Source organism: Carya illinoinensis, chromosome 1 (assembly GCF_018687715.1).
Source record: "Carya illinoinensis cultivar Pawnee chromosome 1, C.illinoinensisPawnee_v1, whole genome shotgun sequence".
NCBI classification, from domain to species: domain Eukaryota; kingdom Viridiplantae; phylum Streptophyta; class Magnoliopsida; order Fagales; family Juglandaceae; genus Carya; species Carya illinoinensis.
Genome location: NC_056752.1, coordinates 4,181,104 through 4,204,474, shown reverse-complemented (window position 1 = coordinate 4,204,474; position 23,371 = coordinate 4,181,104). Strand labels below are relative to the sequence as shown.

At 37.2% G+C, this 23,371-nt stretch overlaps 1 non-coding gene across 1 annotated transcript; it reads right to left on the bottom strand.

The window, feature by feature from the left end:
* Window positions 1-1,063: 1,063 nt before the first annotated feature.
* LOC122293819 lies at window positions 1,064-1,170 on the bottom strand. Its single transcript, XR_006237368.1, has one exon. It is a non-coding gene; the product is annotated as a small nucleolar RNA R71 (small nucleolar RNA).
* Between the last annotated feature and the right edge of the window lie 22,201 nt (window positions 1,171-23,371).

Sequence of the window (23,371 nt, the reverse complement as noted above, 5' to 3'; positions counted from 1 at the left end):
TTTGAACCATGTGTTATGTTGTGGGATTATTGCCTCTAAAGTTTAGAAGATGGTTGCATTTCCGCTGGGCATACCACATTTTGTAGGAATGTCATGGTGGGTGACTGTGATGCAGTGGTTTAACTTAGCAAAGAAATCGAGTCATAGGGTTATTTTACTTGGCATTATACCTTATATTATAACAAGGTGCCTCTAGTTGCGTTATTGCAAGGCTCGGATGGAAAACTCACAAGATTTGGCGTCGGGAGTTTGGTTGGCAGTTAAGGTTTGGCTAAGGAATCTCTCATGTCTTATAGTTAAACACTAGCCTCTTTCTGACGGAGATGAGGGGTAATGATTGCACGATAGTGTATTCTGAACATTGCTTTTACAAGTTTAATTGCTAGATTATATGTGTAATCAAATTGGTGTTGTTGCCGGGGAGACAGTTCAAGAAGTGCATTCAAAGAATAGTTTTGCTGAATTTGACAAACCAAACGCACTGAACTTGTTCCTTTCTTCTACTTTGTTTCAATTTTAGATGTAGTCTTTTTTTTTTTTTTCTTTCTCTTTCAATGTTTACATGCATAGATCTAGAGGTGACTTAGGTAGATTTGCAAGGAGACCTGAAGTAGACACTTATACCCTCTTTGATAATCTGTTTGACATGCCATCTAATTTTCATAAACATTCTATTTCATCATTTTCTTCATCTAACATGAGTGTGCACGAAGATCAACCTAGGACTCTACATGAGTACCTTCGCTCTACATGTACAAGAACACCATCATGTATTATATTTCCACTTAATAGTCCTCCAATAGATTTCAAACCAGGTGTGATACAACTTCTCCCTACTTTTCATGGTTTGGAGAGTGAAAATCCATATGTGCATATTAGGGAGTTTGAAGAGGTTGTTGCTGTTCAACCTGGCACTGTAGATGCTGTTCGACTTAAGTTATTTCCTTTCTCACTAAAGGATAAGGCAAAGAGTTGGATGTATTCATTGAGACCACAGTTAATTGGTCATGGACTAAGATGACCCAAATTTTTTTCAATAAATACTTTCCTCATCATAAGACTAATGCTTTGAAAAGGCAAATCTCAATTTTTACACAAAATGATAGTGAGACTTCATATCAAGCATTTGAATGTTTTAAAGAGTACTTAGCTTGTGTCCCAATCATGGTTATGAAAGCTGGCATCTACTTAGCTATTTTTATGAAGGTCTTACTCCTAGATAGCGTCAATTTGTTAAAATGGTGTGTAAATGTAATGATGAGTTTTTGTAGAAGGATCCAGATGAGGCAATAGAGTATTTAAATGAACTTGCAGAAAAAGCTCACACCTAGACAGGACCAAATGCTATTGACAGTACCAATCGAGCATGCTCCAATCAAACTCATTTTAGTGGAGGCATCTATCATCTCGAAGAAGAAGATAACTTGAAAGCAAGGATGGAGGGCTTAACTAGATAGCTAGAGGCATTGAAAATGAAGGAAACTATGGCAGCTCGTATTATTCCCTAAGCTGATGCCTTTAAACTTTGTTTTGTTTATCAGGGAGTAGATCATCTTGCACAAGATTGCCCAACACTTGCTGAGATGAGAAGAGTGTATAAGGAACATTGCAATTCTCTTGGCATGTATAAAAAGCCATTTTCACCCTACTTAGATACATACAATCCTGGTTGGAGAAATAACCTAAACTTTAGTTGGAAGTTGGACATTCACGACCATCAAGGAATTACTCTACACCATAGCATGCATCTCCCTCTTCTAGGAACCCCTTAGAAGATACTTTGCATTTTATTGGGGTACATGGTAAAACTAATCAAAAGTTTGAGTCTTTGATTACGTAGGTTGTTGAGAAAAATAAGGAAATAAAGAGTCATGTATCCAAGTTGATGACTTCTTTGAGTGTGAATAAATATGGCAAGTTCCCTTCTCAAGCTCAACACATGCCCCAAGGTCAACATATTGCGCAATAAAATTTGAAAGAGGTCAATGTCATTGTGACACAAAGTGGTAAGTCCTTACACATCCCAACAACTGATTAGCCAGAGGATATTGAAGAGGAACAAAGTAATAATAGTGCTGAGTTGTCTAAGGAAGCTAAGGTACTCAATAGCCCAGTTAAGGTACCATTTCCTCAAGTTTTAAAATCTGGTATTTGAACTTTGGATTCTAACAATGAAATCTTGGAGAACCTCAGGCAGGTAAAGATGAATCTTTCTCTTTTGCATGTTATTAAATAAGTTCCTACTTATACAAAAGTTCTCCAAGATTTGTATATAAGTTAAGAGGAAGTACTATGTTAAGAAGACAACATTTCTAATATAGCAATTTAGTACTCTAATTGAGCAGCGAATTTCTCCTAAGTACAAAGATCCTAATTGTCTAATTATTGCATGTAATATTGAAAATTATGAGTCTAGGCAAGCCTTACTAGATTTAGGAGCCAATGTAAATTTGATACCTTATTCAATTTATTTGCAATCAGGGTTGGGAGAATTCAAACCCACTCTTGTGGTATTGCAACTAGCTGAACATTCTCTCAAAGTGCCACGGGGTGTGGTGAAGGATGTTTTGATTTAAATTGATGAATTTTATTATCCTATTGATTTCTTAATTCTTAACACCAATTCTGTTGTTAATTCTAGTTCTAAAATTCCCTTGATTTTAGGTAGACCTTTCCTTAATACTGCTAACACTCTTATTAATCGTAGGAACAGTATAATGAAACTCTCTTTTGAGAATTTGACTCTCGAGGTGAATATTTTTCATGTTGGAAAACAACCAATAGAAGATGATGAGTGTCACCAAACGTACATGATTGATGCACTCATAGATAAGGGAGTTCACATAGCTCATGATTCTAACCCCCTTGAATACTTCCTTATTAACTCTTAGTTAGACACTATTAGTGATTCATCTGATGTTATTGATGTTTATGCTATTTTTCATGAAACTCAGGATCATGGCACACAGGCTTGGCAATAAAAAATCAAGGAGTTGCCTAAGAAAAGTGAAAAACAAATTCTTTCAAATTCAGAGGCATCAAAAGTCGAATTGAAACGTTTGCTTAAAGGTTTAAAACATGCTTTCCTCGGTCCAGGTGATATTTTTCCTGCTTTTATCTCATATGAATTGTCTAACTCTCAAGGTGAGCAACTGCTTCACACTTTAAATGAGCATAAGTTAGCTATAGGTTGGAGTATTGCAGATATTAAAGGTGTTAGCCCCTTAGTCTATTCTCATAAAATTAATTTAGAGGAAAAAGCTAAGCCTCGTAGAGACCCACAACACAGACTTAATCCTGCCATGAAAGAAGTGGTAAAGAATGAAGTATTAAAATTGTTAGATGTAGGGATTATACGCTCTATTACTGATAGTAAATGGGTTAATCCTATGCAGATTGTCCCCAAAAAGTCAGGCGTTACTGTGGTGAAGAATAAAATGGGAGAGCTAGTACCTACAAAGCTTGTGTCTGGGTGGCAGATGTGTATTGATTACTAAAAACCGAATTCTGCCACTAGAAAAAACCATTTCCCCCTTCCTTTTATTGATCAAATCCTTGAGCGAGTTGCTGATCACCCTTTCTACTTTTTTTGGATGGTTACTCTGGTTACTATCAAATTGAAATTGTATCAAAAGACCAAGATAAAACCACATTCACTTGCCCTTTTGGTACGTATGCCTTTCATAGAATTCCACTTTGATTGTGTAATGCACCTGCTACTTTTCAATATTGCATGATGAGCATATTTAGTGACATGGTTGAAAATTGTATGAAAGTTTTAATGGATAATTTGACTATTTTTGGTGATTCCTTTGACACTTGTTTGATAAATCTGAGTAGAGTCTTGGTTCTTTGTGAACGAAAATACCTTGTACTCAATTGTTTGGTACATCTGAAGAGAGTCTTGGTTCGCTGTGAAGAGAAACACCTTGTTCTCAATTGGGAAACGTGCCATTTTATGGTATCCTCGAGTATTGTATTGGGTCATGTTGTTTCTTTAAAGGGTATAGAGGTTGGCCAATCCAAGATTGAGTTAATTTCAAAGCTGCCAACTCCAAAAACTGTTAAAGAGGTAGAATCCTTCCTTGGCCATGCTAGTTTTTATAGAAGGTTTATACAAAATTTTTCTATGTCTCACGACCTTTGTGTAGCCTTCTTGTTCAAGATAACCCATTTGAGCGGATAGATGCTTGTCAAGATGTGTTTACAATGCTAATTGACATATTAACATCCACACTTATTGTGCAACCACCCGATTGGAGTCTTCCTTTTGAAATCATGTGTGACGCAAGTGACAATGCAATGGGAGCGATACTTAGGCAGCGGATTAAGGGAAAACCTTACGTTATTTATTATGCTAGTAGAACTCTGAACACTACTCAAATGAATTACTCTACCATTGAGAAATAGTTGCTAGCTGTAGTATTTGCATTAAATAATATCCGTTCTTATTTGATTGGATCACCTATCATTGTATTTACAGATCATGCCGCTCTTAAGTACATCCTCTCCATTGTGATGATTTTTTGCTCCATAAATCTCAGACTTGTTTTTTGCTAGGTTTTCATTTTCTTGATTGACGCATTGCCATGGCAGCACCTGTAGGCCCCTTGGTGATTGTGCCACCAAAGGGCTCTTCGGATCATGGTGGAGCCATGCAAAAGTCGTACATGCAGGTTGCTTCTCGTTTGCATGAGTCCTCATCGTTGAAGTTATAGATGCGTTATCTTATGGATATTCAGGGTGAGCAAGGTTTTGTTTTTTCAGAACAAGAAATGTTTAAAGCGGTGGAGGATTTTCGCTTTGCTCTCGTTCTAATGTTTATTCGGTCCAGACCACCCATTGATGCTATTCATTTATCTATGGTGAAAACTTGGGGGTTGCATGTTAATCCAACAATAAGTTTTATGGATGCTCATCATGTTCTTGCTCAGATGACCAATGAGAGTGATTTTATTCATGGCTAGGCTAGAGAAGGATGGGTAATGGGAAGGATGCATTTCTCGTTTATTTAGATGGACAAAAGATTTTGATCTTCATAAGGAACCTTCTTTATTGCCTCAATGGATTTTTCTTTCAGGTCTTCCAATGCATATGTATCGGATAGATTGCTAACAGATATTTGCGACTAGGTTTGGCCGCTTCTTAGGCACTAATGCAACTTGACATAGAACCAGGGCTACGGGGGCTCGTATTTGTGTGGAGGTTGATTTGCTAGAGGAGCCAATCAAAGGCTTCCCGATTGTAGTGGCTTTAAAAAAATTCTAGCAGGAGGCAATGTATGAAAAGTCGGGGTTTTACTGTGGTAAGTGTAATCAGCAAGGTCATTCAGCAGTGGTGTGTTTTGGTGGAGATGAATCATAAGAGGGGTAAGAATGAGGGGCGCCATGCAAGAGTTGGGTCCCACAAGGAAGATTGGTGTGAAAAGGCCAAAGTAGTTCCTCCAAAGAGGGGTAAATATAGAGGATACAACTTTGAAAATCCTCAGCCGATAGTGGTTGACACAATGGGAGTGGTGCAGGAGGAGTCTATGGGAGAGGAGGAGAGGGATGGGGCAAGTGAAAAATAGGGTGCAGTTCAATCTAAGGTTGGGTTACTAAGCATGTTGGTGCTTCCAGTCTGCAAGTAGACAGTGATTGGGCTATTATTCTCAATGAGCACAGGACGGATGAGTTTACTGTGGAATCTGGCTATTTCTTACAGGTGAAGGATGGGCATGTGTCAACGTTATGGGAGGACAAGTTCCTTGACAGAGGCCTTGAGGCGTTTGGCCATATGGGTAGGACATCTGATATTGTCTCGGAACTGCTAGAGATGGAAAGTTGAAGAACATATATTATGCATGAGGCTGAGGTCCGGACGTTTATGGGGGAGGATAGTCACCGTTTGTCAGATAGAGAGGAGGTTGATGAACTACGAGATTTATCAAAGGTGAAGGGGTATGAATCAGATCAAGGGGATCAAAGTTCTCGACAAAAACAACGACAGGTGGATCAGCAGGTGAGACAATCCCAGAGGGTGATATCCCATCCTACCAAAATTAATTTATGAATCAAACAATACTGGTATGGAATGTGCGTGGGATAAGCACGTCAAAGAGTAGGTTAAGGCGATTGGTGAAAAAGCATAATGCTCAGATAGTCGCAATTTTAGAACCTTTTCAAAGTGAAACTTGTTTGTCTTGTGTAGCAAGTTTGGTAGGTTTGCCTAATTTTTGTGCTAGTGAAGCGATTGGTGGTAAGATATGGCTTCTGTGGAGCGATGTTCTTATGTTTGAGATGGTTTCTATGTCGGATCAGAGTTTGTCTGGATGGTTTTTCTGGGGAAATCTGAAAGTGTTAGTGAACTTTATTTATGCAAAATGTCAACAACAAGAAAGAAGGTTCCTATGGCAGGAGTTAGAAGGGTTGCAAGAAAATGATTCTCCGTGGCTTATGGTGGGAGATTTTAATATTATTCGAGAGGATGGGGAGCACATTGCTAGCAATCCAAGACCTCTGGCTACAATGGAGGATTTTAATAGATGTCTGGATGCTTATGGTCTTGCAGAGTTGAGATACTCGGGAAGTCGCATGTTGTGGTGTAATGGACATGCAGGTGCATCGAGGAGCGGGGTTCAGATTGATAGAGCACTCTTAAATAATGTCTTTTTGAGAGCTTTCACTTCGGCTTGTTTAGAGTATTTAAATAGGAAAAGCTCGGACCATTGTCTTATGGTGGTCGCATTCCATAAACAAATTAAGAGTTATGAACCTTAACCTTTTCAGTTTCAAAATATGTGGTGCACCCATGATTCTTTTAAGTCATGTGTGGAGAAGGTATGGAATAAGGAGGTTCAAGGGTCAGGTTTAGTGAAGTTGGCTGCCAAGCTTAAGAGCACCAAGGTGGCCTTGCGCCTTGTGAACCTTCAGGTGTTTGGAAGGGTGGATCTCAATATTAAAAATCTGGAAGAGCGAGTTGAATCTCTTGAACCTCAACTTCAAGATGGGTATCATGTGGATATTAAGATGGAGTTTTTGGTGTCTAAAGCCGAACTTCAGGTTTGGGAGAGCAAAGAAGAAATTAGGTTGGCTCAACAAGCTAAGAAAAGTGGCTTCTCGAAGGGGATCAAAACATGAAGTTTTTCCACACTTGTGCTAATCAAAGGCGCAAGGCTACAATAATTTCATCTATAAAGTCTGGCGTATGGAGTGGTCTTGGAGTTGCCTGAAGAGGTTCATGAAGTTGCAGTTCACTATTTTAAATCTTTTTTGACAAGTTTGGGAGCTGTTTCACAACCAGACCCGAGTTCCTTAATTTCTACGGTTGTAAATGATGAGGATAATAATTTACAATGTCTTGCACCCACTGAAACTAAGGTGAAGGATGCTCTCTTATCCATTTCGTCACAAAGCAGTCCAGGTCCTAACAGGTTTGGTTCCTCTTCTTATCTTTCATGTTGGGACATTGTAAAGAAGGATGTGGTGGAAGCAACTTTGGAATTCTTTCAGGGTCATTCACTTCCTAGATTTTATATAGCTTCATACATTGTGCTCATTCCTAAAATGCAAGACCTACAAGAATTCGACAAGTTTAGACCCATAAGTCTTTGTTATGTTGCTTATAAAAAATTTTTTCCAAGATATTGGTAGCTTGCTTGATAGGTTTGTTGCATATAATGGTCTCCTAAGAGCAAGGTGCCTTCATACCTGGCCGACGTATTTTTGAAAACATATCGCTAGCTCAAGAGATGGTTAGCTCTTTGAACCATGCAACTGTGGGTGGAAATGTGATGTTAAAGATTGACATGGCCAAGGCATATGATCAAGTGGATAGGAATTTCTTGTTATTGGTCTTGCAAGGATTCGGGTTTTCATCTCACTTCTGTATGTCCTATATGTTGGTGAAGGAATGTATAAGCTGTCCTAGGTTTTCTATCATGATGAATGGTACGTACAAAGGTTTCTTCCAACTTTGAGGGGCTTACGACAAGGGGATCTATTATCTCCTTATCTTTTTATTATCATGGAAGAGGTGTTGTCCAGATTACTTAAGAAGGGGCTTGAAAAGGTAAATTGGCTCTTTTTTTCATCCTCGGGGGGTGCCTTTGGTTTCCCATCTGCTTTATGTTGATGATTTGTAGATTTTCTCAAATAGAGAAATGAGGTCGATGATAATGCTTTTGAAGACTTTAGAGACTTATGAGCAGTGGTTGGGCCAATTAATTAATAAAGAGAAATCAGCTCTCTTTCTCTCCAAGAAAATTTTGTGTTTGAAAAGCAGGTATTTTACGTTTGACAGGCTTCAACGAATGTTCTTTTCCGACTACTTACCTGGGGGTGCCTTTAGTATCAGGGAGATTTACTGCTCAGGTCTTAGAGCCTTTGGTTAACAAAGTCAAGAAGAAGGTAGCGAGTTGGAAGGTAAAGCTTTTGTAGCAAGGAGGGTGCTTAATTCTACTTCAACATGTGTTGTCGTGTATGACAATGCATTCACTAATTGTTTTGAACATCCTGCGTGTTACTCTTGCTAAGATCATTTCTATCATTTCCTCATTTTTTTGGAGAGAATCAAATGGTAAGTTATAGAGGAAATGGTATGCACGGTCCAATCTGTGTAAACCTGTTAAAGAGAGGGGGATAGAACTTCGGGATTTCTCGAAAGTCCAAAGAGATACATGAAGTTTGCATGGAAATTACTTTCTTCGGATACCTTATGGACTAAATTTTTTAGAGTCAAATATGTTAAGAAAGATCACATTGCTTTATGTGAAAAGAAGGGCTATGGACTCGAGGCTTTGGAAGTCGATTTTGGAGATTCATTGGATACTCAATTAGAGATCGTAGCACCAGACTCTCTAATTAGAAAATATATGTTTATAACCAATTTGTTTAAATGTAATTCTTGAAAACCACACTTATTTTGAAAGCATGGATTGCTATCCTATTAGACTTAGATTCAAATATGACAATATACTTAACAACAATACTGTAGTAGAGAATCACACCAATAAGATCAACAACCAGATCATAAACACCTCAACAATCCCATAGAGAAAGTATGACTGAATCTATGAAAAACATTAGTTATAAAATTATCCGAATACAAGGAAGACTAATAAGAGATGATAAACAAAAATTGTATTAGCAAGAAAGTTTATTACATGAATCCAAAAAAATTGAAATCATCATCATTCAAGCAAGTTCATCCCTAGCCTCACCAAGGAATTAGCTCCTCATTCGAAAGAAGAAGAATTCTTTTTCTCCAAACCCTAGTATCCTCTCTCTCAAAACAAGAAGGGCTCTTCCTTTTATGCTCATTGGCTCTCTATTTTCCTCCTTTTTCACAAGCTATCCTCAATATGAAAAGAAAATTACATGCAAACTCGAGTAGGTAATACTCTAGATTTCCACGTGCAGATTACGAGCCCTTTTTGCTTAGTAAACGGCCAAATCAGAAAATGGCTATTTCTAAGACAAATATAGCCCATTGAGTTAGCTTTCCAATGCATCTTGAATCGCCTAAATATTAGCAAAGGAAGATATGACCATAATACTAATAGATACTTAGAGAGGCTGCGAATTCCTAATATTTTTCATTAATTGCTCTTTCATTCCTTGTTTATGACTTGAATTTCTTTGACTTTGGATGTATGAAATTCTCCATTGATTTTCTTTTCTTTCTTACAAGCCAGACTTCAGCTTAATCATTTTTAAATTTATTCCTGCAATAAAACCATTAGACACTAAATCAAAACTTGGACATTATGAAATTAAAGTTTAAATTGGAAAAACATAATCAAAATACCTCAATAACACATATAATCTAGCAATTAAACTAGTACATGCAATGTTCAGAGTACACTTTCGTGCACTCATCACACCCCCCAACTAGCCTATTGATAGTCTCAAGCAATTCGAGCATCAAGGCAGTGGAAAGAAAAATATCCCCAGCTTGAAATGAAAACTTCCACATAAACAATGCAATAATATCTAAGACATATCAAGCAACATATTCATAAGAGATCTGTAATGCTACCAAAGTTTGTCTATCGAAACAACTCTCAAAATTTGTGTGTGCGTGCTAAGCCATAGCCATCTTACCAACAACCCAAACACATACAACTTTGAGCACACCATCAACAAAAGCATTAAATCCATCTCTCTCATGTTCACCAACAGAATAAGGCTACTCACTCAAGTGTATAGGAGGTATAAGTGTATATAGGCAAATTGACAAAGAGCCATAGATCCCTACAAATGAAATGTTAATTATTGAGAATTCAACAACTCTTACCACAAATCCACTTAGCATCAGAAAGGTCAATAATCAAAGGTTATGAGGCTAAGGTCAGGTTAAAGAAAACAAAGGAAGATAAAAGAATTCACAAGAGCTTATAAATACATGCCAGAGGCCTTCACACGATAATACATGAAGCACAACTCCCTCAACTTATTGTATTTTTTCTTTGTTTTAGAGAATCTCTCTCTCTCTCTCTCTCTCTCTCTCTCTCTCTCTCTCTCTCTCTCTCTCTCTCTCTCTCTCTCCATTTTAACGAACCTACCAACACCAATAAGAAACCACCATAGTACATCCCTTTCCTTGGCTTCTTTTTGTTTTTCAGATCAATATTTAACATCCCGAGCACATACTTTAAAGGTAAAAGGTATGAAAGAGATAATAATTTAGGCTCAACTCTAATGTGGAGGGGATGAGAGAAACATGAGTTTACAAAAGAAAGGCTAATTTTTCTTTTTCACTTGGGCTTAAAATGATTTCTAATGGATAAAACATGGGATAGCTTGAAATGCTCAAATGTTCATCTTAAATTGACCTTCATCATCTCCTAAGTATAATCAACCAACATGCCACAAACCATATAATGACATTCTCAATAATTAAACAAATCAAAAGGAAGAACATGCTATAAGTCAATGAACTTCACTCAAGGAATATCCCTCATAGTCACTGATGTGGAAGTTGCAACTAATGTTCAAGGGTGTCCGCTGATTGTATGTGTTTAACATCCTTCTTATCATGAAGGCTTAGTTTGTGCTCAAAGGGAATTATGAGAGTATCTCAATAGAATCAAATGACATACATTGAAATCTAGTTCAGATGTCAAAGCTTTAGTCATGCAAAAATTATGCACTTGGGTATGTTCCATTCCCTAACCAAAAGATGACATTGTCCTCAATGGCAAAAATAGGAAACACAAGGGCATAGAGATGAAGTAAGAAATGTATTGCCTAGGAAGTGAAGGGCAATTTTGAAACAACTCAAGGAGCTCATTGCTACAAAAACAAAAGCAAAAATAGAACAAAGAAAGAAGAAAAAAAAACAAAAATAAAAATAAAGAAAAATAGAGAAGGTGACTAACTGCAAAGGTGCATGCAATGGTACTAAGTCTCATAAATAGGGTATGTAAGAAGAGTGTTCTCCTCTGCAAGATTCAAACACTCCACAAGTGGCTTCAAATGTTGTCCATTGACCTTAAATACACACCCATCCTTTGGATCTTCAACCTCTACAACTCCATTCTCAAAAATATGTTTCACAATAAAGGGACTACTTCACCTAGACCTTAGCTTACCTGGATGGAGATGCAGCCTAGAATCATATAAGTTGACCCGCTAGTAAGGCTCAAACTGTTTTCTCACAATACGTCTATCATGGAAAGCTTTCATCTTCTCCTTACAGATTCTAGAATTGACATAGGCATCATTCCTTAACTCTTCCAACTTTGTCAACTAAAGTTTTCTTTGCTTACTAGCAGTACTTAAATCAAAGTTAAGGGCCTTGATAACCTAGTAAGCCTTATGTTCTAGTCCTGCAGGTAAATGACAAGGTTTTCCAAAAACAAGTCGATAAGGGGACATTCCAATGGGAAATTTTAAACTTGTATAGTATACCCAAAGTGCATCAAATAGGCATAAGAACCAATCCTTGCAATCGGAATTAATTGTTTTCTCCAAAATCTGCTTGATTTCCCTATTTGCAAGTTTTGCTTGTCCATTGGTCTCTGAGTGGTATGCTGTAGAAACCTTGTGTACCAAACTGTACCTACGCATCAAAACCTCAAAAGAACGGTTACAAAAGTGGGTGCCTTGATCACTAATGATCACCCATGGTGTACCAAACCGAGGTAAAATATTTTCTTTCAAAAATTTCACCACAGTAGCATGATCATTGCTCCCGACATGGTATAGCTTCAACCCACTTAGACACATAGTGAATAGCCAGAAGAATATAAATGTAGTCAAAAGAAGGAGGAAATGGTCCCATAAAATCTATACCCCAACAATCAAATACTTCAATAGTCAAAATTGGGTTTAGAGGCATCATATTATGACTAGATAAGGCACCTAGCTTTTGGCATCTCTCACATGAACAACAAAAATTGTTAGTGTCTCTAAACAAGGTGGCCAATAAAATCTGGATTGCAAAATTTTTGTAGCAGTCTTTTTGATAAAAAAAAAAAATGGCCTCCACATGCATGTGAATGATAGAAGTTAAGAACACTTACAATCTCATTGTCAAGAATACAACGTCTCATAATTTGGTTGAGGCAATATTTAAATAAGGATCATCCCAATAAAAATTACATACCTTAACAAAAAACTTACGTTTGTCCTATGCACTCCAAATACAAGGAATCTCTCCAACAACCAAATAGTTCACAATTTGGGCAAACCATGGTAAGCGAGTGACAGCAAATAACTGCTCGTCTAGAAAGTCATCTTGAATAGGTGGAGTAATGCTGGTATCTTCGAACATCAACCTAGAAAGGTGGTTAGCCACCACATTCTCAACACCCTTCTTGTCCTTAATTGTGAGATTGAATTACTGCAAAATCCAAACCCACCTGATTTGGCATGCCTTAGCATTCTTCTTGGAGAGAAGGTACTTTTTTTTTAATTAAAAGAAGGATAGCACCTTCTAATTTTTATTCAATTACCTCCTTAGGAGGCGAAAAATGCCTACAGACTCCCTAAACGAGCAAAACCAAAGAAACCACTCTAACAAACATTTCAACAAACAGTTAGCCTCTAATAAATGGAAGATTGAGTCTATCTAGTCTCAACACTCCTTTCAAACAAGGTGGGATAGGATCATCTCCAACAATTCTCAACAAAACACTAGCCTCACCTTGCCGAGCTAGATGATCGGTAGCCTGATTTGTTTCCCTGAATTAATGTGAAACTGAGTACGTAACCAAAGAAAGTGCCAAATGCAATTCCTCCCAAAAACCGCCATTTGTACCACACCGTGCAAGACCAGCGTTGTACCCAATTAATGATCATTGAGGAGTCACCTTCCATCTCTATCTGAGAATAACCCAATGCCGAACACAAACGCACTCCACTAAGCAAAGCTCCCAACTCAGCTTTCATATTAGTGCTGAAGCCATAGTTTTCAAAAAACCCAGCTAAGAAACGACCCTCTGAATCTTGAATCAGTCCTCCTCCACTACAAGTCACAGGTTTCCTCGACTACTATCATCTACATTGAGCTTTACCCACCGCACAGTTGGGCGTGTCCACTTAATCACTTGGGGCAGTCTTCTCTTAATAGGACAAACAGGAACTTCCATCTCTTGAAAAAGCCTTTGGTCTGCATGCGACAAGCTAGATGCCTTCTCAAGTGAAGCTGATATATGCCTCAACCAATATTTAATAGTAAGCCACATAGAGTCCAATGAGTCCAAAACTCCCTCTGTGCAGGCCTTACATCTTCGCATCCATAACCTCCACACAATTAGACAAGGCACCAGGCCAATTAAAACACCCTTTTACTATGACTTTCCAACATAACTAAACCAAGTGACCACCCTATGCCACCAAGAATTCGACCCCATGCCTTGAACTCCCAGAACCAGCTTAGCCCTCTTCCAAACTTTCGTTGCCAACTTCCCCATACTAAAAATATGATCCAAAGTTTTCACTTTACTATCAACACAAAAATCACACCTAGATGCTAAAGGGATACCCAGAGCACGTATCCTATCATCCATAGGAAAACAATTGAATCTTGCTTTCCATATGCAAACAGCTGCTTTATTCGAAAGATATTTTTTCCATAGCCATTCCATCAATGATACCTCTTCATTTTGCACCCTGATGACATCCCACGCTGAAGCTGTAGTAAAAACTCCATCTCGGTTAGGCTTCCACACCACTAAGTCCAATCCAGCTCTATTACCTCCCACCTCATTAACAATTTCGGCAGCTTTCGTATGACCAACTAGCTCGTTTAGAAGGTCTACGTCCAATCCCCATTTAACCAACAATCCTTAACTAGAAGCCTCAGATTCTCCAAAATAGCCAATGGTTCAAAAAGGGGGACATTCGCCCACCACCGATCAAACCAGAAAGAGGCTTTGTCTTCCCTAATGCACACCTTCATACCCTCTATTTTCTTTTTAGACTCATACGACATCGTGCCACTTAATTCTTTTACTCACAATGTAAAACGATGTCGTGCTAATAACCCCTCTAAACTACAACTCTAATTACATGTTTGTTAGGAACCCTCTTCCGTCTAGCCTTACAACACACACGTAATATAGCACCTGCACCACTGCTTCTCAACACCTCCACAACAGCATCTTACACACTCCTCCCTTTCAAAGCACCTTGCCCACAAGGTGAGGAAATTTTTCCCTAAGCTTCCAATATGATTCCCATGTAGCTTCTTCTAGTGCAACACCCATCCACTGAACCAAGACTTCCACAACAGCTTTGTTGTTAAGCTTTATGCTCCTTCTTTATAAAATCTATTGTGGCTCAGTTTCAAGTTGTCCCTCTACATCAACTGGTGGCAAGGTAGACAAGGGAGATATATGTTGACCCAATTTCTTCTTTAAGAAAGACATATGAAAAATAGGATGCAAACTGGATTGAAGTGGAAAAGCCAATTTGTATGCAACCTGTCCAATTCTACTTACCACTTGGAATGGCCCAAAGAACTTTGATGCCACCTTCATATTCCTTCGAAGAGCTAGTGACTTTGCCTAGAAGGCTGGAGCCTCAAATAAACCCAATCCCAAACTATGAACTCCCTTTCAGTATGCCTTTTATCAAAGAATAGTTTCATTTTGTCCTGAGCCAACGTCAAGTTATGCTTCAAAGCTTCTAACACTTCTTGCCTTGTTTTAAGTAACTCATCCACATCCTGATTCTGAGAAAAACCAGGAATTTACTGCTGCAACTTCACAGGAGGGACACCATACACTACTTCATATGGTGTCATTTTGGTTGAGGCATGATAGGAGGTATTGTACCATCATTCAACAAGTGGTAACCAATCAAACCAACCCCTTGGTTAGTCACTAGAAAAGGACCTCAAAAAGTGTTCCTAACACTTATTTACTACCCTCAGTCTGACCATCAATTTGAGGATGGTAAGCTGAGGAGTAAGACAACTTTACTCCTTGTAACTTAAAGAATTCCTTCCAAAAAGAACATGTGAAATTGGCCCCTCGATTAGAGACAATATTGCTGGGCATCCCATGCAGTTTGAAGATATTGTTTAAAAACAATGCAGCAACTGTGGCTGTTGTGAAGGGATGCTTCAAGGGTAAGAAGTGTGCATACTTCAATAGCCTATCAACTACTACCATCACTATAGAAAATCCCTTTGACATAGGCAATCCTTCAACAAAATCCATAGACACATCAGTCCATATTCATTGAGGAATAGGTACAGGTTGTAATAAACCTACTAGCAACACATTTTCCCCCTTGTTTCTTTGATATACTTCACATTCCTTAACAAACCTCTTCACCTCAAGCTTAAGACCAGGCTAATAAAAATCAACTCTGGCCCTATGTAAAGATTAATGGAAACCTAAATGTCTAACCAATGGACTAGCATGAACATAGTATAAGATTTTTTTACTTTAAGTCTGCACAATTAGGAATGTAAATGGTGCCCTTCTTGAAGAGAATGTCTTGCTTTAAAACTAAATTTGAGGAAGATTGACCCAGCTAGATTTCTGCTATCTTTTGCTTCACAAGAGGATCTTTATCATAAACTTTTTAAATATCCTCTACCCATGTAGGATTAGGAACTGTAATTGCATTCAATGACACAGTTTCATCACTTTCAACCCTTCTAGACAAAGCGTCAGCTATTTTATTGTCCACTTCTTTTTGTATTCAATTGTAAACTCATAGCCCAAAAGCTTAGAGAGCCATCTCTATTGTGCAGCATTGCCAACCTTTTTCTCAAGCAAATATTTCAAATTATGGTAATTTGTTCGCACTATGAAAGCACCACCAATAATATAAGACCTCCATTTTTTAACTGCCAACACCAAGGCCAAAAACTCATTCTCATATGTGGATAACAACAAATTTTTCCCTTTCAATGCTTGGCTTAAGAAAGCCAAGGGTCTCTGGTCCTGCATCAATACAGTTCCAACTCCATTTGCACACGCATCACACTAAATGATGAAAAGTTTTTGTAAAGTCTGGTAGTGCCAAAACAAGTGGATTTGTGACAGTTAATTTCAATTTCTCAAATGCTCGTGACTTTTGAATTCCATAGAAAGGAATCTTTCTTCAAGAATGTTGTCAAAGGTGCTGCAGTAATACCATAGGCTTTAATGAACTTTTTGTAGTAGCCAGTCAGCCCAAGAAAGCCCCTCAAACCCTTCACAGTCTTTGGTATAGGCCAACTAATCATGGCTTCAAGTTTCTTTGGATCTGCCTTCACTCCAGTTCTTAAAATGAGATGACCAAGGTATTCTATCTCTTCACAAGCAAAAAGGCATTTTGATCTCTTTACATAAAGTCTTTTCTCTTTCAGTGTTGCTAAAACAACATCTAAGTGTATACAATGAGACTCTATATCCTTACTATATACAAGGATATCATAAAAATAATAATAGTTACAAATTTCCTCAAAAAATGTCTAAATACATCATTCATGAGACCTTGGAATGTTGAAGGTGCATTTGTAAGACCAAAGGACATTACAAGGAATTCATAATGCCCTTCATGTGTTCTAAATACAGTTTTAGGAATGTCATCCTCTCTCATTCTAATTTGATGATAGCCCGATCGAAGATCAAGCTTAGAAAAAATTGTAGCATCAAACAACTCATCAATTAATTCATCTACAATAGGGATAGGGTACTTATCTTTGATTGTAGCTTCATTTTAAACCCTGTAGTCAATCCACATCCTCCGACCGATCAGTTTTCTTCACCAAAAGCACTAGAGATGAAAAAGGGAACTGACTTAGCCTTGTCATTCTAGAATGCAGTAACTTTTTAACAATTTTTGCAATCTCAGTCTTTTGATAATAAGGGTATCTGTAAGGCTTGACACTCACAGGCACAACTCCTTGCTTCAAGTTGATTTGATAATCATGGGATCTTTGAGGAGGTAAGCCATTTGGTTCCTAAAAAACACTACTGAACCTACTCAATAGCTTTGTTATCCTCTCAGGTTCTTTAATAATACCTTCTTGAGGTTGCACAGAAATCATATGTAAAAACATACTTCGATATTCCAATCCAGCTATACGGGAAATTCCTCCATCTTTAATCAAGGGACTACAAGGGGAAGATAACCCTTGTAAAGAAATTCCTCTACCTTCAATGCTAAACTGCATTTGCAGCTTCTTAAAGTCCCAAAGAATGGGCCCTAGAGACAATAACCATTGCACCCCTAAGACAACATCACATCCACCTAACTCTAGGGTACAAAAATCTGTTACAAATGTAGTTCCTTGAAGATGAATTCCTACTTTAGTACACACTCCTTCACTACTAACCATATCACCATTAGCAATTTTAATTTGCATAGGATTGGATCTTTGTAAACACAACCCAGACTTAATGGCTATCATGGTATCTACAAAATTATGAGTATTGCCACTATAAATCAGTATCACCACCCTCTTCTTTCTTAGCTATCCAATAACCCTCATGGTTTGAGGACTAAGGCCTAGTTTGTTTTCACAAAACTTTCATCTCATCTTAATCATTACAATTTTTTCAAATCCCTATACAAAATAAAATCTCAATACAACTTTTTCAAATCCCAATACAACTTTTTCAAATTTCAATGCAAAAATAATATATTCTAATAATATTTTATTTAACGTATCTCAACTCATCTCATCTCATCTCATCTCATCTCTAAAAACAAACTAGGCCTAAGTAACCATCATTGCCTAAATCAAAATTGAGGCCACTTGAATAGCAGGTTGTTCATCTTGAGGTTGTGCCCCCTCTTGTAACTGCTGAGTTTCTTCTACTAATTCCCATGAATCCATTTGAGACAAATCCATTCCCTCCAAAACATACAATCTTGGTTTGACACATTTGTGCCCTTGATGATATTTTTCCTCACAAAAATAGCAAAGACCCTTCTTCCTTCTTTCTTGCATTTGAGTTTCTGAAATCCTTTAGTAAGGTGTTTTAGAGACAACCTGCCCTTCAGGAGGAGCCCCCAAAATAGAAAGAACTAGTATTGACCTTTGTACACTAGTTCCAGAATCATAAGAACTCGACTTCCAAGCTGTTCTTGTACTCCAAACATTCTGTTCTTGAATCTTGGCCAAGCCAAATGCATCATTCAAGTTCCTGGGGTTGAACATCTTCACAGTAAACCTCACCTCATCCTTCAAGCCACTTCTAAAGTAACTCAATTTATTCCTTTCAAAAATCCCTTTGAGTCTATTAGAGACCAAATCAAATTCTGCATTGTAAGCCACAACAGAACCTAATTGCTTCAGCCTTGTTAAATCCTCCATTGGATCATCATAAACAGACAATCCAAACCTCACTTGTAGTGCTAGGATAAATTCATCCCACGAGTGAAAAAGGCCTGCTTCTGTAGAATTCTGAAACCGAACCAAAGCTTCTTCCTCATGTAAAAAGAAACAAAGAAAATCCTTTGTGCTGGTGGAACTTGATGATACAAGAAATACTGGTTTGCCTTATACACCCAAGAAATAGGATTCCCCCCAGAATACTTTGGTAGTTCTATCTTAATGTTCTTAAAGATTCCTCTATCAACTGAGTCATGATACTGCCCTCCATCATTGCCTTCATTTTCTTCAAGATTCACGTTTTCTTGATGCTATCTTGTTCCGCGATCATTCCCAAGAGAATTCTTCAAAGAAATTCTCGAGATTTGCTGCACCATCTCAGCAAACTTTCTTTCTTGATTTTCCCTATCCACATGAACAGTTTCTTACTACTGAATCAAAATGGATATCGCATCTTCCAACTGCTTTTGCTGCCTTTCTTGCTGTTCCCTTAACTGATTCACTGAATCAAGAACTTGCGCATATGACCTTGTACCTTATGCCATATTACTAACTCTAGATACCAAATGTAATGGGCCCTTTTAGTTTGACTAATTCGAGAGAGTCACTCTCCAAGAAGTAGATAAATGAGAGAAAGAGAGATGAAAATAGAGAGACAAGAGAATGAGTGAATAAACTTTCTGATGCATTTCCTCTTCATTTCAGTTCGTTATTATAGTTGAAAACAATTACAAACGACAGTGTTTTACTCTCTATTTTCTTTTCAGGCTCATACGACATTGTGCCACTTAATTCTTTTACTCACAATGTAAAACGACGTCGTGCTAATAACCTCTCTAAACTACAACTTGTATTACATGTTTGTTAAGAACCCTCTGTTGTTTAGCCTTACAACACACACGTAATGCAGCACCTGCATCACTGCTTCCCAACACCTCCACAACAACATCTTACAAACTATAGCTTACGAAACGTTGCTAGTTCTCCAAAGATTGAGGAATTCTTGCTCCATCCCAAAAGGTGAATTTAAAGTCTACTTCATACGCTACGAGCCATCTTTGGCTTTCGTGAATGCCATAGAAGTTTTTCTTGGCCCCAAGAGCTTCATCCCTGATAAGGCCCCTTACATTACTTCTTGTCAACCTTATTTTCAGATCAGAGTCCTATGCCACTACAATCTCAAGCTATGACAACAGAAGTCCAAATTCAAATGACACTAAAGATTAGATAAGAATCATGTTCTATTATTCAAACTTAAATGTATATTATCTCTATCTTCCCACAAATGTTCAAACTTAATTGTATCTTATCTTTGTCTTTATCTTTATCTTATATGTTATTCAAACTTAAATGTTCTATGGATCTTGCACAAATTCCTCATATTCAAATGAACGCGGCAATCAACAATCTTCTTCTTTCAAGAACAACAGAAACAGGGGGCGTGGTCGAGGCACATCCTTCTATTCAAATTCAAGGCCTGTTTGTCAAGTATGCAATCAATCTTAGTATTTAGATTCTGGTGCCACAAATCATCTTACATCAGATTTGGCTAACCTCAATGTTCAATCAGATGAATATATTGGCAATGATCACATCAAAATTGGTAACAATATTGGTTTGCCCATCCAACATATTGGGATTACCCAACTCTCAACTCCCTTTCTCAAACTTCATTTAAATGATTTTTTACATTTTCCACCTATCACAAAAAAATTTGCTTTCTGTTCGAAAGTTTACCCACGATACTAATACATTTTTTGAATTTCACCCTTGTTTCTTTTTCTTGAAGGATTGACCTACAGGGAAGGTTCTACTCAAAGGCCCGAGTGAAAATGGACTATACAAAATTCCTTCATCTTCTTCTCTTCCAATAAAATGCCTTAGTGGGTTAATGTCACTCCATTTCTCAATGGCACTCTCGCATGGGGCATCCTCCATTCAAAGTCATCAATCAAGTTCTTAGATCTTTAGGTGAATCTGCTTATGTGAAAAATAAATTCGAGTGTCCAGATTGTTTCAGTTCAAAAAACAAGCAATTAAGCTATTTGGCTTCCACAACTCAAACAATTGAACTACTTGCTCTTATCTACAGTGATGTACAAGGCCCTGCTCCCGTTACTTCTCATTTAGGTTGCAAATATTATGTTTCATTTTTAGATGCTTCCAATCATTATACTTGGCTATATCCAATCTCTGTTAAGCGCGATTTTTACAATGTCTTCATTAAATTCCAAGCCCATGTTGAATGATACTTTAACTCCAAAATTAAATTAATTCAATTTGATCGGGGTGGTGAATATCATCCTCTTCACGAAATGTTTTAATCAAATTGGCATTCATCATCGTGTCTTGTGTCCACATACTCACTAATAAAATGGTGCAATCAAATAAAAGCATCGTTACATTGTTGAGACCAATCTTGCTTTACTTTCTCATGCTTCTCTTCCAGCATTTCTAGGATGATGCCTTTGGCACAACGTGCTATTTAATAAATTGTATGTCCACTTCTTGATGAAGTGTTAAAACTGTATAATTAAGTTATTTAAGTGAATAAATTATTTAATCAAAAAATAATTTAAGTACTTAATTATGCAGTAGATTATGATACTTGAGTCAATTGATCAATTTTGATATTTTTATACTTGAAAAGATTTATAATATAATTATTTTATATGAAAATAAATATTCTAATTTTACTCTTCTCATATCATGCTTATATTTGCAAGGTATTTATTTTTTTTTAAAAAGAAATATATGAGTTGTTGAAATTTTTGATTGACAATAAAGGGATATTTTTGAAAAGTCTCGACCAAATGCAAAACTGACGAGGGTGATCCCAGGTGAGAGAAATGAGCTGCAGTGCTGACTGCTGGGGCAGCAGCAGGAGCACGCCTACACGGGCACGCGGGACCTCACGGATGGTAGAGGAAATCACGAATGAATCAGGAGCTGGCCTCAAAACTGGCGCAGCAAACTCACGCACGCTGGAGCAAGAGCAGCCAATCACAAGAGGATTGGTGCATGGAAAGAAAGGGTCAAGCTGGGAAAGCAGCGAATCACAGAAGTGCAAAGGAGATCACGCACAGGGGAAGGGGCAATTTTGATTTTTCAACAAACTCTCATTCGGCACTTTTTTTTCTTCATTTTTTTTTTATTTTTTTGGCTTTACGAACTGGGTGTAGACGGGTGATAAGCTCTCTCTCTCTCTCTCTCTCTCTCTCTCTCTCTCTCTCGTTTTATTTTTTTTTTTTTCTAGTTTTTAGTTTTGGTTTCGGTTGGCAGATCTTAGTCGGTCGATTTTCATTTTAATTTTAGTTTTTCTGTATTTATTGGGAGAACTTGGGGCGGCGGCCTCTCTCTCGTTTGGGTTTTTTTTTTCCATTTCTTTTCAGTATTGATTCGGCGGCTCGGTTTCACTATTTTTATTTCGTTTCCCCGTTTTTTGTTAGTTCTTAGTGGTTTCCAGATTTTGGTTCCTTTGGCTGGGTTGTTCTTCATTTTATTTTCTGCAGTTTGTCTCTTTGAGTTTATTTTCATTTGCTGTCGACAGAGTTTTATTTTTTTTCTTTTCAGTTCTACGTTTGGCTAGGCGGCGTCTTAATTATACCATGGGCCATGGCAGCGTTTTCTTCTAGTTCTTAGTTTTCATTTTTGTACACAGGGACTGGCAGTTTCATTTCGTTTTGGGATGGTGGAACTCTCTCTCTCTCTCTCTTCATTTTGAGTTTCGTTTCTTTTCTTTGCTTAAACTTTTTCTTCTCTGTTTTCTTCTTCGTTTTCAAGATTTGAAAAAATTGTAACGATAAGATGAGAATTTTATATGTCAAAGAGTTTCTTATTTTCTTTTAATTTTTTTGTCGGCGGACTCTATTTTTTTTGTTCTCTTAGTTTTTCATTTGACGGGGTATCTATCTTCAGGATTCTTCGGAGTGTTTTTTTTGGTGCTGGTAGTATTTTTTATTCCTTTCGGTTCTGCATCTGGGCGTGTGTTTCATTTTTTTTTTCCTTAAGACTTTTATTTCCGTTTTAGCTTTAGTTCTTGGCTGCAGCGTTCTCCTTCGTTTTTTTTTTTTTTTTTAACTTTTGGTTCATTTTTATTTTGAGTTTCTTTTATCTCTCAGATTTTGTTATAGTTATTCTTAGATTAATTTTTATTATTAGAAATATCATATGTAATTAATTTCTTAAACTTAAGTTGTGAAATGAGATTCGATTTGTTTCGAATTTTAGCTTAATTTAATACTTTGTTGATAAATATTGATTTAACTTTGTTACTAGTCAAATTTGAATTGAAAATAAATTGCCGCTCTTATTTTTGATTTGTTATTGACGTAAGGCATAACAAAAATTTAAAAATTATCAAAACTTCTCTTAATTGAGTGTAAATGTATATTTGGTTAGTAAAGTAGAGAATCTCTTAGAGAGATCTTGTAAATACTTGAGCATAATTTTTTACTTTCCGTTTATCAATGCCTTGATTAGATTATTAATTGAAAAAATTATCTAAGATTCAAAATAAAGAAAGTACCATACACAACTCAAGTGTTTGTTAATTTATCTTTTTTATTAGAAATTCTAATTTCAGTTTTGATTAAATTTTTGCAAG